The sequence below is a fragment of the Erinaceus europaeus genome, chromosome 3 (genome assembly GCF_950295315.1).
Source record: "Erinaceus europaeus chromosome 3, mEriEur2.1, whole genome shotgun sequence".
NCBI classification, from domain to species: domain Eukaryota; kingdom Metazoa; phylum Chordata; class Mammalia; order Eulipotyphla; family Erinaceidae; genus Erinaceus; species Erinaceus europaeus.
Genome location: NC_080164.1, coordinates 120,666,182 through 120,682,887, shown reverse-complemented (window position 1 = coordinate 120,682,887; position 16,706 = coordinate 120,666,182). Strand labels below are relative to the sequence as shown.

Here is a 16,706-nt window from a genome sequence, read left to right as displayed (position 1 = left end):
TCAGGGACAGGAGTTGAGAAATAATAACAGAAAGGGGAAACATAAAGTACAACTTGGACTGAATTCGGTGTATTGCACCAAAGCAAAGGACTCTGAAGGTGGGGAGTGGGGAAGGGATTTCAGGTCCTGGTACATGAAGGTAGAAGAAGACCTAGATTGTTTTTGCAGAAAACTGAGAAATTTTACTCATGTACCAAAAACTGTATTTACTGTAAACCACAAATCCCCCTAGTAAAAATAAAACATTCAAAAAGTAAATAGTCAAACAAATTGGGTTCAAATAGGTCCTGATGAAAGCAGTACGCTACATAGCCCATTTATTCACATTCTGTGTGTTCACATCACTGCAGCACTGCTGCTCCTCTCTGCAGTCATATAGCATCATTGGAAATACTCTATAAACAGCTGATTTCTAATATAAGATCTTGGAACTTTGATAATCTCCTAGAATAAGTTGGGTTTTTTTCCTTCACTAAACATGATTGAGATTGTCTTTAAATTATTTAGAAAAAAAGCAAAATGTTACATATGTAAAGCTGCAACAGAATTTATGTGAATAGTGTAAAATGTAATAATGACAGAAAACAGGAATCATGCTTTAAGTGTATTTTATTGAAAAGATTAAAGAAAAATTCTCAGTCACTGCACACAATTATTGTAAAATGATGGCACTTAGAGATGTTCAAAAATTTCTAAAGCAAAATTTCCATATAGAAACATTGTAAAGAATTTAATTCCCTCTTAGTAGCCTTTACATTGGCATGATATAACTGGAATTAACACAAGCTTTTAGGAAAATTTAGCTTAAGGAAAAAAGTGATATGCTAGCTATTATATAGTAGGTAACTTAAGATGAAAGAACCCCCTTTGAGATTGTCCTGTTATAAAATAACAAAGACTTTGGCAAATATGGTTTTGCATGCTAGACAGCAAGGAGACATTTAGAGAGCGGAGTTTTCAGTCACATCTGTAAGTAGAAAAAAAATACACAGTTAGCTATAATGCCTGTGGCTGAGGATACATATTTTTCTCTTTTTCTTAAAAAGATAAGTCTCTTTATCTTAAAAGATTATTTTTGCTTTCCTGCTACTGACATACAAATTCATTGTTTCTGTCAACTGTAGAGATCATTTATTGCTAGAAAGTATTTCCATTTGTAGTAATACAAGGATACTTTTATCATTTCCTTTCATTTTATTTTCACCTTTTTAAGGGGAAAACACTACACACATGGAGATACTTACATATGTGTGTGCCTACAATGAGAAACTTCACTGTTGTGAGTAGTGGTAATTAAAACAGATCTGAGATGTGTCAAAATCTATTTGTATGTTGCCACATAATCACTCTATGTCACTATGTGTTGCTAAGGTGTCTTTTAAAATTTAACTATAATTTAATTTTTTTTTACCAGAGCACTGCTCAGCTAGGGCTTACAATGGTGCCAGGAATTGAACCTAGGACTTTTAAGTCTCAGGCAAGACAGTCTTTTTGCATAACCATTATGTTATCTACCCTGCCCTTGATAAGGTTTTCTATTGCACTTATTTATACAAAACAGATCTACTATTGGATTCTCTAGTCTCAAAGTTAAATTTCATGGGAAATTAGTAATGTTCATATTCCTATACTGGTATAGGAACTTCCATGCTATACAATACATAGTTTGATAGGGGTAAATGTATGATTACAAAGTAAAACTTGCAAATGTCTCAGCCAATTTGTCATTAAGTACAAATGTATTCACAGTCTACACTTCAGAAAAAAATTACAGTCTACAGCCATATCTTTATATCTTGTTATCATATGGAAAGAGGATCAATGGGTAGGCAACTTACCGAGGGCCATAATTGTGGCGTTCCTGAGAATTCACTTAATTCTTCTGAAGGAATAAAAAATTGTTAAAATCTTGTAACCAATGTAGTCAGCAACAAAATTTAACTGAATCAAGGAAAATCAATGGCTCCTATTGTGTCTATTTGCCTAGCTGTACATTTAACAAAGATTATTGTATTTTATTATATTAAAGGTCATACAAATAAGCAAATTAGGGCTGTGGAGACAGCATAGTGATTATGCAAAAAGACTTTCATGCCTGGGGCTCCTAGGTGCCAGGTTCAAGCCCCATCTTCACCATAAGCCAGAGCTAAGCAGTGCTCTGGTAAAGCAAAAACAAAACTAAAAATGAAAACAAACAAATAAAAAACACGATATTATTTCAAGTAAGAAGAAGAAGGTCATAATTTTAGCATAAGATGTGTGAGCTCCAAAATCAGTACTCTATTCCATACACTGTAGTTTTATGTATGTCAAAGATACAATAAAAAAAAAAACCAGGCATGTAAAAACTAGTAAAAGTGTAAAAAGAATAACGTTGAATTTCTACATTTTTAATTTGGAGAAAAAATCCCTATCCTTATGAGAATGAATTTTGTTTATAAAATATTATCATTCCACTTAATCCTGAGTAACAGATTAGCACTAATCCTAGAAAGCACAACCAAATTTGCTTTACTGAAACAAGAGGCATTAAGCATAGATTTGCCATATTTCAGTCGGAGATAGCCATCATCTTTGTTTAATAGTATATTCTGTGAATAATTTTATCCCGTTTGTTTTGGCAGAGCATCAATATGCAGTCAATAAATTGAAGAAACTTACCACAACGCTGACATAGCAACAAACTGAGGCTGAGGTCTTTCAGCATTTGCAAAAGCAGTGGCTTTAGGAATGCTTTGGGGTGGCTGATTCAAAGTTTGTTGTATGGCTTCATATGGAACCCAAGAAGCAGCAAGGGGGAGGACAGCAATAGGGTAGACTTCTTGCCGTGGCTAAAGGGAAAGACCGTTTGGGGTAGGGAGGAACAGTGTGTGAGTAATTGGTTCTTAGATGTTCATTTCTTTTTAATTTTTTTTTAAACTTCCATTTCCTTTCAGAGTTTTCAGTGGGACTTCCTACATGCAAGGTTGTACTGCATGAAAGGGACTTTTTAATTTTTAATGATTTATTTATTTTTAAAAATAAACAATACAAAGAAAAAGAAGCAGAGAGGGAGAGATAAAAACAAGAGGCACCATAGCACTGTTCCTCTATTTGTGAAGCTCCCTTGTTCTGACGCTCTTGTGTCGTAGTTGGGTGCTGGAATGCTGGCCCTCAGCATGCTAAAGTATTTACCACATGGACTATCTCCTGACCTCCCATTTATTCCTTTCTGACAAGGTTATTAGTATCATAAAAACATGATTAGTCTGTGAGGCAAAAGGAGAAGTTATACTCTATTCTGTGTCACTTCATGGTGGAAGAACTTTTGCAAAGGGCTTCTATAGAGTACCCAAGGAACAATCAACAAATCTTTGCTTTAAAGCAAGTGTGCAAAACTGAACCATAAGACACTAACAAAGGTCAAAATATGAAAGCTCAGAAGAAAGTAATATGGTCCATATAATTAATGTACAATTTATGTGCTTATGAGAATTTGGACTGGAAAAGATTACTTTACCTATTTAACTCTTCCATGAAGATTGGGGTCAATATAATTGGTTCTCAGGGGTGCCAAGAATAAAGAGAAAATAATTCCCTGGTTCCTAGTCCAGTGCTCCTTTCTAAAAATTTCCAAAGCTTACAGCTTTTGTTGCCAAAAAGAGTTATCTTCCATCATGAAATTTTTGAGTAGGAGACTTGGTTATTTTTATCATGGTATCCCTATGTCTAGGTGGAAGGTCTGGGTTCTTTGTTGAAATTAGACAAAAAAAATGAAAAAGGTTTTTTGAGTTTTGCTGAAGTTACCAAATTATGAAGAGATTGAAATACATCTGAAACATATGAAGTAAAGAAATAATGAGCTTCTAAACTATATAAGCTACATTACCTCCACATGAATATGCAACATCATACAGGAGGGATCCTGTAACAGTATTGCACATGCAGAAAATCTAAACAAAGTTTCTTATTGCTCATCTATGTTAGAATGGAGGACTCAGGAAAATTAAACATTCTTGTGTGTGTGTGTGTGTGTGTGTGTGTGTGTGTGTGTGTGTGTGTGTGAGAGAGAGAGAGAGTGAGAGAGAGAGAGAGAGAGAGAGAGATAGCATTCACAGATCCAGGCCAACTTTTTCAGGTAGTAAAAGAGAAACAGAGAGAGAGAAACAGAATAAGAGAGAATAAGAGAAGACAAGACACCACAGCATCAAAGTTTTTCACAGTACAGTGGGAATGGGGACTGAAATTGGGTTGTGAGCCGAGTGTGGCAAAGCAGGTGCACTTTCAAGTGAGTTATCTTGCCAACACATTATTAAATCATTTAGATAAAAGCTTACATATAATAAAATCTACTCAGAGTAGTAGGACTAATTCTTACTATCAGATTTGGTGAGAGCAGTGCAGCAGGATGTAAAGGACTAACAGAAAGCATGTAATAAGAACAAAATCTTGGGTGACTTCCACCCATGGTATGATAGAATAAGGTAAGCTCAAAATTTGACAAAATGACATCAATATTCAGCAGTTGGTATTATTCCAAGGTAAAAGTTGACTTGAAACTATCTTCAGTCAGAGATGGTCATCAATCTTGTAATGCCCTTTAGCAATCTGACTTTCCATATAGTGTTAGAGCTAGCAGGGTCCCACATCAGACAGCTGCTAAGAAATACTAGCACTGTGCTTATTCGGGATGTAACTAATACAACCATTAAAATAAACAACAACAACAAACAAACAAAACAAGGACATACACAAATTTACCTGATTCACTGCTTTCATGGCATTTCTCTGGAAAGAAAGATAATCAGAGTTACCTCTTGAGGCTGAGTAAGACCTCAAAGATAGAAAGAATTTATATTGAAATACTTTTCATGTTAGAGATTTGTAAACTGGACAGTATTTTTATTAAATTGTTTTATGTAACATAAATTCATAAAATGTTAATATGAATTTAAATGGAGGTTACAGGAAAAATATATCTGAGATATTTATTTATTTAAACCAGTGCTTCACCATTCCAAGCTAAACTTTTATGGAGAGAGACAGAGGGAGAAAGCCAAAATAAAAGAAGGAAAGACACCACACCATCAAATCTTTTCTCAGTACAGTGGGGTCAGGGCTCAAATTTCTTCTAATGTATACTTCCTAGGCAGTTGTGATTATCCTGAGGCAAAAGTTAATTTGAAGTTTTCTTCACTCAGGGATGGACATTGAAAAAAAAAAATCTTCATTTAATTTTGACCTGATCTTCACTAAAGATGAAGCAGTGATGTGATGTCCACCCCTCTCTTTGTCTTTCTCTCTGTCTCTCTATTTCTTTCTGTCTTGTTACCTTTCTCTCTCTCTATCTCTTTCTTCCTCTCTCTTTCTGCATCTTCTGTCTGAAATAAACTGTCGCAAGGATGTCCACTGTAGTGAAATCATGCAGGTATGAAGCCCCTGTGGAACCCTGGCAGTAGGAGAAACAGTGTGGAATCAATGCAAGTTAGGGCCAGAAGAGGGTGTTTCTGCTATATATAAGGGAAAAAATATTTTCACTAGTGGGAAAAGACAGCATCAGGTATTTTTTTGACAGCTATTCAGTATCTCTTCACATGTTTCATAAAAGAAAATTGTGTCAACTAGATCTCTAATATGCCATACTTACAACATAGTCATAATTATATTCATTCATTCTGAGGAGCTGTTCCTGTGCGAAAGGAAGTGTAAGCTCAATTAATTAGTAATCTCCTGATATCCAACACATTAACTGTATAGTGAATTGAGAGTATGTAATAATTCCTAAAATTTAGTTTAGATAAAAATATTTTATGTAAATTTTATGAAAATAATATCAAAATACTTGCTTTTAAAGTTCGTATATCTAGGAAAATACCCAAGCAGGCTAGGTTTGTTGTAGTTTTAAACAATAAAGAAAATTTAAGGTTCATATTATGGGAAATATGATATCTGTCATTTCTTTAGGACTATATATGTTCTATTCCTGACTATTAACTAATAATTTACATTCTGCCTTTGGTAAATTTAATAAAGTTTTACCTGACTGGGGTAGTAGAAAACATTTTCTGCTGGAATATATTGCTATTAAAAAAGAAGAACAAACATTATAAAAATATAACTAGTAAAAGATGTATAAAATTATTCTAGATTTAGTAAATAATTTTACCTGGGCACTAGCAGCTTCCTAATGAAAAAAAATGTTGTATTAGTATATAATCTCTGTTCATTTTATGAATAACAAAAATTTACTTATTCATTGAGGGACAATACTAAGAACTGGGCAAACAATTCTGAAATCTGACACTATGAAGAGGCTGTAATCTTGCTATATCATGGCTAAAAGTGAGAAAAACACATTATTCCACCTATTTCATGGTCAGTAGTGATAAATTCCAGTGTGTGTGGGGGGTGTTACTGGTGTATTTGAATGTATTTGGACTTTAAGTCAAACATAAACAATTTAGAAACTGAAATAGGAGTGAAAGTTTGGGCCCAAATTAAATTCATTATTAATTTTCTTCTTTTTTCTATTTTTTTATTCTCTGTGTTTATTTATTGGATAGAGATGGACAGAAATCAAGAGAGTAGGGGGAGATAGAGAGGGAGAGAGACAGAAAGACACCTGCATCCCTGCTTCACCACTCGCAAAGCTTTTCTTTCCCCTGCAGATAGGGACTGGGGACTTGAACCTGGTTCCTTGCACATTGTAACGTGTGCTCAACCAGGTGCGCCACTCTCCAGCCTCTTAATTTTCTTCTCTAGATACTGATTGCAGAACGTTTGCAAGGTAGTAAATATGGACAAGATATTTTCCTAAATGTTCTGTTAAATCAAGTTCAACTGTATAATTTTTACTCTTCTCAAGTATAATACCTCATACAAAATCTCTATCTCTGAGTGAATTTGAGACAACAAATACATAAGAAATTCCTTAACATAATGCAACATATGAGAAGCTGCAAGAGAACTCGTACAGACAATATAGTTGAGTAAGTTTATCTCTGATTAATAATTTTGAATGTGATATGTGGTATTAATCTAGGCATACATAGGATAGCTCAAACAAAAAATTCCTTTCATATATATGTAATTTTCTACTTACAATAAATGCCAAAGACCAGAAAAAACACATTGATAGATTAAGAGCAAATAAGAGGTGATATCATTTTAAAATATAATGAATTTTAATTCTGCAGATTGAGATTTTATAAGAAAACATTACCTGCTGCAATTCATTGAATTTCCTCTGTTTTTGGAGCCTGAGAAGTTCCTATTCAAAATAAAAATATTCTCAGTTTCTTAAATACTATTCAGTCTTTTCCTGCTTTATTATGTGCACAAATGCTCCCCCTACCACATTGGTATCTATCTCTTTCTATCTGAGAAAATGAAAGTCAGCCAAGAAAGGTGAAAAATAATACCATTCAGCACAACCCCACTATTTTTTGGTAATGCAGCTAGAAGTCTACAATACTCTTTCTTATAAATAATAAAGACATATTTTTACAACTGATAATTTGGACTCATTCAATTATTCTTTAATAAAGTCTTATAAAATACTTTTAAAGTTTTACTTATTTAATTTACTGAGAGAGAGGGAGAGTGAGAGAGAAAGAGAGACCAGAGCATTGCTCAGCTCTGGTGTATGGTTGTGCTGGGTATTGTACCTGGTACCTCTGAGGTCTCTGGCACTCAAGCCCTGTACACTAGTGTTAAAGTCTATCTCCAGCCAAAATGCTACTTTCATGAATGATTTTTAACTTAAAATAAATTATAATGTAGTATGATATCAATGGGTATTTAGATAAATTTATTCACACTATATAGCTCATGTCAAGAAGTTTAAGAATGGTTTTTATCTCCTTGAGTTTGGTCAAATTAAGCCACTTTAGTTTGTGCTATGGATTGTATTACTTGTCTTATATCATCTAGTGTTTTCCATTGTCACTTTAAATTTAAGCTATAAATTTGTACTGAATAAGTAAACTAATACTATATTTTGGTAAAAGGTAGAACTTAAGAGTATAAATGTATAACTTCTCATTTAAATCTGGAACCAAAATCATATACTAAAAATGCACTTAACAGAAAACATGAAATATATACATGAGTTAAAAAAAAGTTGTTACTTTATTGTCAGAGAAGAATCTGAAGTGTCTTTCAGAATGCTTTCTTTCTTTTTTTTTAAATTTAGTTTTTTTATTTTTTATTTCACCAGAGCACTGCTCAGCTGTGGCTTATAGTGGTGCAGGGGATTGAACCTGGGACTTGGGAGACTCAGGCATGAGAGTCTCTTTGCATAACCATTATGCTATATATCCCTGCCAGAATGCTTACTATGAGTTAAAATTTAGTGGATGTCAAGAAGAGAAGTTTATGAATACACATTCTCACTTATTCCTTGGTATATTTGTATTTGATAAACTTAATTGAATGTTACCAGTTGAGGTTGGTTCAGCATGACTTCCTTTGGCAGGAGCCTCTGCTAAAATATACACAAACATGTATGTGTGTTACTTAATTAAATATTAGCTCACCTGATTAAATCATTTTCAATTTAGTAAATATCTTACCTGAGGATTACTGGGCTCAGCTTCCTTTAAAACAATGTGCATAGCATTAGTTTTGTGATGCATTAATTTATATTTAAGATCAGAATGCTAACTAACAAGACACTACATATTATTGAGAGATATTTGTATTAATTGGTTTTATATCACATTCTGGATATATAAACAGCGTAAATACTTGGAATCACATTATTTTTTCAAAATTATCGGTTTTTATATTTTCATTGCCTTCATCAGGGACATGGCTAGCATTGTTGAAAGTTAACATAAAATGTTCATCTCTTCAATTTGAAGAAATTCCATTTAATAGAATTTTTAAAATTTTCAATAACAAATATATGTCTTCTATCTAATCCAAGAAAAGGCTTGATCACTTTCCATGCCTGCAATTTTTTTTCTCTTTTATTCAGCAAAGTATTTCAGTGTATGTCAGCATATCATTAATTGAGAATCAGTTTCTATATAAATAGACTCTTTAGTCATTATCAGGCCACCCCATCAGCTGGGGCCCTAGTCGAAGAGTGCTGAGATTCCCAAACAGACATGATGGGCCTAGACCTAGAATAAACCCCTCTCTCCATTGTTACTGGTCATTTCTATCATGAACAACACAATAGACCCTTTTGTGGGCCCCCATAGGACCTTGCCATCAACTTGGTTCAACAGTGGTAGAGAACGTTCCATTCTCCGAAGGGAGGCTAGACAATATACTCTATGCTACACTTGAGGATGGGTCCTGATGGGCAGCTTGGAACGTTCCTACTTATGACCACAGAATGTGAGCTCAGATTTATAGGGATGAAGAGGTCACACAGGTTCCTAAGCTGAATATGGGCCCCAGACCACATCAAATCGATGGGGTTTACAGTAAAAAATATTTATACACCTTTCCTATATTAGGGAGCTACTCTTTTCTCTGATCCAGCTTTCTGGTCCTTTTTCCAGCCATGACATCATCTCCCCAGACAATAACTTTGATCCACCAGCATATCAGATTTCAGGCTCAGGAGAAAATAGAAAAAAAAAAAAAGCAAACAACTAGTATAGCCATATGCCCTTTGGAATATAACTAAAATATGCCTACTAGCTATCTACAAAATGGAGGACCCCCCAACTCTTCATCTGCACTATTCCAGCCTTTAGGTCCGTGATTGGTCAACAATTTGTTTGGCTTTGTATATTAACTTTTTTTTCTGCCACCAGGTTCCAGATGCTAGCATAATGCCAACCAGACTTCCCTGGACAGACAACCCCACCAATGTCCTTGAGTTCTGCTTCCCCAGAGCCTTTCCCCACTAGGGAAAGAGAGAGACAGGCTGGAAGTATGGATCAACCTGTCAATGCCCATGTTCAGCGGAGAAGCAATTACAGAAGCCAGACCTTCCACCTTCTGCATCCCACAATGACTTTGGGTCCATACTCCCAGAGGGATAAAGAAGAGGAAAAGCTATCAGGGCAGGCGATGGGATACAGAGTTCTGGTGGTGGGAATTGTACCTCTCTTATCCTATGGTTTAATCAGTATTTCCTTTTTATAAATAAAAAATTAAAAAAAGAATATTAGAATGTTTACATGCTTGATTTAGAAGTATAGACATTGTTAAAATTTTAATGAAAAAAAACGAGTTCTACCAAAACCTGAGAAAGGCGAAATAATTAGGAAAAATGAGGTTTGGTCACCATCAAAGTCCCAAATAGGATAATTTTCCTGGGAAGAATTCAGTAATTTTGTCTTTGAAAAATAGTTATTTTCTTATATCTGCTCAGTTAACATTTACTATGTAAAGCTACAATTTAAGATAGCACTGCATACAGAATTATTTGTACAATGAACCATTTCATGAATCAACTGGCTTTCATATATATTTTTAATGAAGTAGGACATTAAATTAATATGAAAATTACTTACCTCACTGGATGAACTGATGCTAGCCTCCTGTTGTTAAGAGAAAGAAAATTAGAATGACCCTGGGGATTTTAGGGCTGTATGGAAGTTAATTCCAAATTTTCTTTTTTAAAAAAAAATTTATTTTAAGTAAATGATCTCTATCTATCATCTACCCATCTATCATGTGTCTACTTATGGAGAGACCAGAATGCAACTCAGATCTGATTTACAACAGTGCCAGGGACTGAACATAGCATAAAAGTCTAGTGAACTACTGTTTCACTGTCTGACTGACCTAATTCAATGTTTCATACTGGTTTGTTAAGCGCCGGTTTCAGAGCTGAAGCAAGTTTTTAAAAAATTATCCAGAAATGATATGGTTTACCTTCTAGGTTACACATTTTATTGAAAGTCTGTATAATTGAAAATGCATATAACATTGTACCCAATAAATTTAAGACATTTTTTTCATTTAACCAAATATATCTATTTTACAGTGGGATGCAAAATAGATATGAATAGTTATGATGGAAAGAAAACTCAAATGACAAATTTTATGAAACTTGAATCTAGCTACCCAGAACCCTGGCTTAAATATTTATAGTCATTTTCCTAGAGGCTACCTTGATATGAATAAATGGAAAACATTAAAATATAACAAGCAATTCAGCATAGAATTGAAACTACATTAGCCTTTATAATATCTACTCTTTGAAATATTTTGTCATATACATTTATATTTATATATAGTCAAAATGTTTGTTCCAAAAAAGATTCAACATACTCTTCATCATTTGGAAAGGTGATTAATCATATATGATGATGAGTATATGTCTTTCTCCTTCTTTGTTTTTTTAATTTTTTTTAAAGCTATTTAAAAATATTTATTTATTATTTATTCCCATTTGTTGCCCTTGTTATTTTTTTATTCTTGTAGTTATGATTGATGCTGTTGTTGTTAGATAGGACAGAGAGAAATGGAGAGAAGAGGCGAAGACACAGAGGGGGAGAGAAAGATAGACACCTGCTTCATCACTAGTGAAGCGACTCCCCTGCAACCAGTATCCTTATGGCGGTCTTTGCGTTTTGCGCCACGTGTGCTTAACCCGCTGTGCTACCACCTGACTCCCTTTCTTCTTATTTCTATATTAAGTAGCATTGTACTTTGATCCAAGGTAACTTCCAAGATAGTTTCTTACTGACAATGGATTCTCAACATAGAAGAAGAGAGTGAATTCACATATGAGATGGCACAGTTATTTTGTGCTGCATTTTAAAATTCATGAAAATTTTGGATTTTGCTGTTTATTAAAGAAAACAAATCTGAATTCATTGTCATTTCAATGACTTAATTTTCTCTCTCCCAATTTTAAATTATCTGGGGCCAATCTGAACTTTCTTGGGACTAATACCCTTTTTTGAGATGTTCAACTTTAGTCAATTTGAGAAGATAACTTTTTATTTATTTATTTATTTATTTATTTATTTATTATTGGACAGAGACAGAGAGAAATTGAAATGGGAGGGGGAGATAGAGAAGGAGAGGGACAGACACCTGCAGCCCTACTTCACCACTTGTGAAGCTTTCCCCCTGAAGGTCGGGACCAGGGGCTTGAACCGGGATCCTCGTGCACTGTAATGTGTGCACTTAACCAGGAGCGCCACCACCTGGCCCTGAGAAGATAACTTTTTAAAAATTGAATGTCTTATAAAATTATTTAACTTTCAGGTGTACATTTAAAAAAACATATATAAACTTATGCCTGCCATCAGGATTCTTATTTCAACTGTCACTGTACAGATAAACCCTTCTATCCAATTAACTTCCTCCTATTATTTCCCGTTTTGTAACTGTTGTTTTGCTCTGACAGTCTAAAAGTTTGTTGCTTTATCTAGTTCAGTTACCTGTATTCTTATGTGCAACATATGAGAATAAAACATGCAACACATGTAGTGCACAGACACATATATATGAGATTTATTAAAATAAATTTGTACCTCATGGCCTTTGATGGCTTGTTCCTTGAGGAAAGAAAAATATAATTTTCTTTATTTATTATGAAAAATATTCATATATAAAATAATTAACAAACAAAAAAGGATAAAGACAACAGATAATCAAACAAGATAAAATTTTCCTATTTTGTGCAGATATAATCAAATGATTTACTTTCTTAATCTTTGTTTCAATGTTTAATAAAAGCGATTTTGATCTATTAGTATAAATATCTTCACATTTCCTTTTAATCAATATTAATATAATTTAATATTTAATTTGGCATTAAAGATATGAAACAAATGGAAAAGCACAAAGCTTTGGCTTGATAGTGCATGAATTATTCTATTAAAAATAGTTTCTTAGAGACCAGGCGGTAGTGCAGTAGGGTTAAGCCCACATGGTGCAAAGTGCACAGACTGGAGTAAGGATCCTGGTTCAAGGCCCCGGCTCCCCACTTGCAGGGGGACTGCTTCACAAGTGGTGAAGCAGGTCTGCAGGTATCCATTTTTCTCTCTCCTCCTCTGTCTTTCCCTCCTCTCTCGATTTCTCTGTCTTATCCAACAACAATAACAGCAATAACAACAATGACAATGATAAACAACAAGGGCAACAAAAGGGAAAAAAATAGCCTCCAAGCCCCAGCGATAACCCTGGAGACAATATATATATTATCATCCACCTAATATGCTGTGTTCTATTTTCATGAACACAGAAACTTAGAAAATAGTCATTTGTTCAGCATTCACCCACTGAGAAATCCATTGAATATCTTTGATACCTTCAGTTCCTCAAACTGTTTTTCTCTCAGAAGTTCTCTTGGCTAAAATAAACAAAAATGTATAATTGTAAAATGTGTTTTTAAAGGAACAAACTGATAAAATTATTTAAATATCATCAACAATTCTTACTCTGTTCTCCTCATTGATGTAGTCCTTAGAAATGTGAAGAAAAAAGAAATTAGTAGAAAGGGAATAAATGATAAAGGTCTATGAGAAAGTTATTTTGCACTGAACATTTATGGTTATATCATTTTTAGAACTGTATTTCTTGCTAATCTCTTTGCTTAAACTTAGAGTATGTAAATAAGAATTCAGAATAGTTTAACTATCCACAGAGCTGTTTCTCAACGGTAGACACCTCAAAGTACTGAATTGAAAAGAGATGACAACTGAACAGTGAACAAGTTCTCCCAATACCTATCTGGGGGAGATGGGAAATTGTACCTTTGAGTCAAAACTCTGGTAAAAAAACAATCATTAGTTACAAACAAACAAACAAAAAATCATTTCACTGAATTTTGTTGTTACTTGTACCATATTCTTTCAGTTGTATTTCTGATTTTGTCTATATGGTTCAATGACTCTGGTGTCTTTTGCCATAATCAGACAATAAAATACATCACTCATAGCCTGCACAGTTCTTGTTTCCCATTGTTAGCACTATAGTTTGTGTAACTTGGGAAGATTTTCTTACCGGTCTTAATTGTCTTGATGTAGGCTACAATAAATAAATAAACATATGGTTATTTTAAAATATTCAGGTGAAGTTAGGCCTATCAAATCTTTTACATACTTCTTTTGAATAAAATTTCTTTTACTAATATTATTATGATAGAGATAGAGAGATACAGGGAGAGAGACACATGAAGCCGGTTTTACTGCTTATAAAGCTTCTAGCCTCCAGGTAGGGGCTAGGGGCTAGAACCCAAGTCTTCATATATTTTAACTTTTGCACTTTAGTGGTTGTGTCACTGCCCACCACACCCCCCAAAATCTTTCTCTCGTTTTCTCTTTGTTTCTCTCTCTCTCTCTCTTTTTTCTCTTTCGACAGACAACTACTAAACTCTAGCTTATGATGCTTCTGAGGATTGCACTGGTGCCTCAGGCATGAAAGGAATTTTTAAATGACCACTATGCTATTTCCCCAATCCATATAATATTTTTATTTGACAATTGTTTGACAAAATGCAACATGTATAGAGTATTATTTAGAATTAGAGAACACCCCATCACACTGAACATCAATGTTCTATACAGGGTATGAAAAGGAGAGCATGAGTAAATAGCCACATTGAACTTCAAAGCAATCTTTGGTATTTGTATGTTAGGTGTTAGTATTACTTTTGGGTGTCAGTGCCTGGCTCAATAAAAGGAAGCTCTGAATAAGTTGGGTAATGTCCTACTTGATCCCTTACAGCAGCTGTAGTGATTTAGTAAACCCATGCTTATCTAAACGCCAGGAGTCGAGTAAGGATTAATCAAAATAGAGAACTGAGTAATCCAAGTCTCCAGTAGTTTGTAAAGGCAGATTAACTTTTGAATCAAGTGATTCAGCATCATAAACAGAGAGAGAGAGAGAGAGTGAGTTGGTGTGCATGGGGGAGTAGGAGTGGGAGAGAACTTACCTCTCTGCTGTCTAGTTCATTCTAAAAAGAATATTTTTAAAAGGTATTAGTTCAGTTCATGGATATCTTGTAATATAGATATGGTATAGGTATCTAATTTTAGATTTATTGTGTAAGTTGAGGCCAAACTGTAAAGTAAATGTTTAAGTGCAATCAAAAGTAATAGAAGCAATACAACAAAGTAAGCTATCTGAACATTTAGTTAACTACTTCGTTTGAATAGTAAGGTTTTAAGTAACCATAAATATTTATATGACTCAATGTGTTCATAAAAACATATATATATATATATATATAAGTTAATATTTTAACTTTGAATATTATACCTATTTTATACAGAAGGGAGAAACAGAGTTATGTGCTATGTATGTCATTGTTTAAGCTCCACAATTAGAGTAAGTTCCTGGAACATGCAATACTCACTTGAACAAATTCTGCTTGTTTGAAAAAAAGTTGCTGTGAAAACAATTGAAGAATTATAAATGAAACAAAAACAATAAAAATAAAACAATAGGATCATTACACATACATCCTAATTTTGATATTTTTATTTAAGAAATTTGTATATTTTCATAGCTACATTTTTGGAAGCAAAATATTCAAAAAGGACAACCATAATAATTTCATTAAAAGTTATTAAACTATTATTTCTTGTCCTTGAACTATGATAGAGAATTGATAAGGCCATGTTAAAAAATGACTAGAAGCTCTTCTTAGTTTAAATTAATTCAAAATAATAAAGTTCTTTAGTTTTCTGAATTATATCTATGACAATTCTAAAGATTACTTAAAACCACCGTAACATTTTGGAACAAAATATACACTTTTAAATTAGTACTGCCTGTCTAAAATTGATAGTATCACCTAGATGACATAAGATTATATGGATCTGTATTTAAAATCTTTATTTCATTATTACATTTTTTTAATGAGGTAATATTGGCTAGCCATGGCATGAGTTTTGGGTAGAGCTTTTAACCACTCTTCAGATGGTGTTGTCACATCATGCCCACTTCCGGAGGCCTCAAACGCCCTCGTTCTGCCTGGTCTTTGATGTACCAGCTCATGTATTTTTTTCCCCAGTCTATATTTTGATAAAGAAAATTTAGATTTACTAAATGGTGGCATAAAATAACTGGTGTTTATTTTGGGATCTGAGTAATTAGACATTATCAAGAGTTTAAAAAACTAGTCTCAGGATCTCATGTTCGATGACTTATTTCTAAGAAGAATCCCACATTCTGTATCCTCTGCTATACTCACAGGCCTGGCAAGAGCAACAGCCACAAGGTAGGCAAGGATGAGAAGCTTCATGGTTTCAAGGCCTATGAGAGAGATCAAAATAGATCATATAATAAAATTTGTCTCATTGAAAAAATAATTGATTTTCTAACAAAAGACATTATGATAAAAAAGATTTGAGTTGTATTTTATTGTCTTAAGATTTTTAAGTTTTCCCTTCAATTTTAATGTCTATAATTCTAGTTAACTACCTCAGTTCTTACAGTATGTAGAAATACCAATCTTTTTATTGTTAATACTCTAAAACAAAACATTTAATTCTTGAACTGGGAATAATTTTGCCAGGGTAGTAGAGAGTATCAATATTTAAATATAATTAAATTATTTATTTAGAACATTAGACTTGCTACAGGATATGAAAAACTAAAATTCACTAACAGGTGGCATTCCATTTTATCTGAAAAAAATTCACGTTTTCCTACTTTAAGCCAATTTTGGAGAATCTTGTTCTTTCAGAGTTCATGAAAAATCTCAATGTATTATGTTGCTGTTAGTCTTTTCAGTTGTTTAAAAAGAATCTAACTGTTATTTTTAGGTCTTGAGATGCTTATGTGAAGAGGATTGA

General features: G+C 33.5%; 1 long non-coding RNA gene across 1 annotated transcript; it reads right to left on the bottom strand.

The window, feature by feature from the left end:
- Nucleotides 1–13,212: 13,212 nt before the first annotated feature.
- LOC132537695 (uncharacterized) lies at nucleotides 13,213–16,166 on the bottom strand. The gene is made up of 6 exons (XR_009549159.1): nucleotides 16,103–16,166; nucleotides 15,263–15,295; nucleotides 14,840–14,860; nucleotides 13,909–13,932; nucleotides 13,344–13,367; nucleotides 13,213–13,255 (listed from the first exon to the last, which is right to left on the bottom strand). It is a non-coding gene; the product is annotated as an uncharacterized LOC132537695 (long non-coding RNA).
- Between the last annotated feature and the right edge of the window lie 540 nt (nucleotides 16,167–16,706).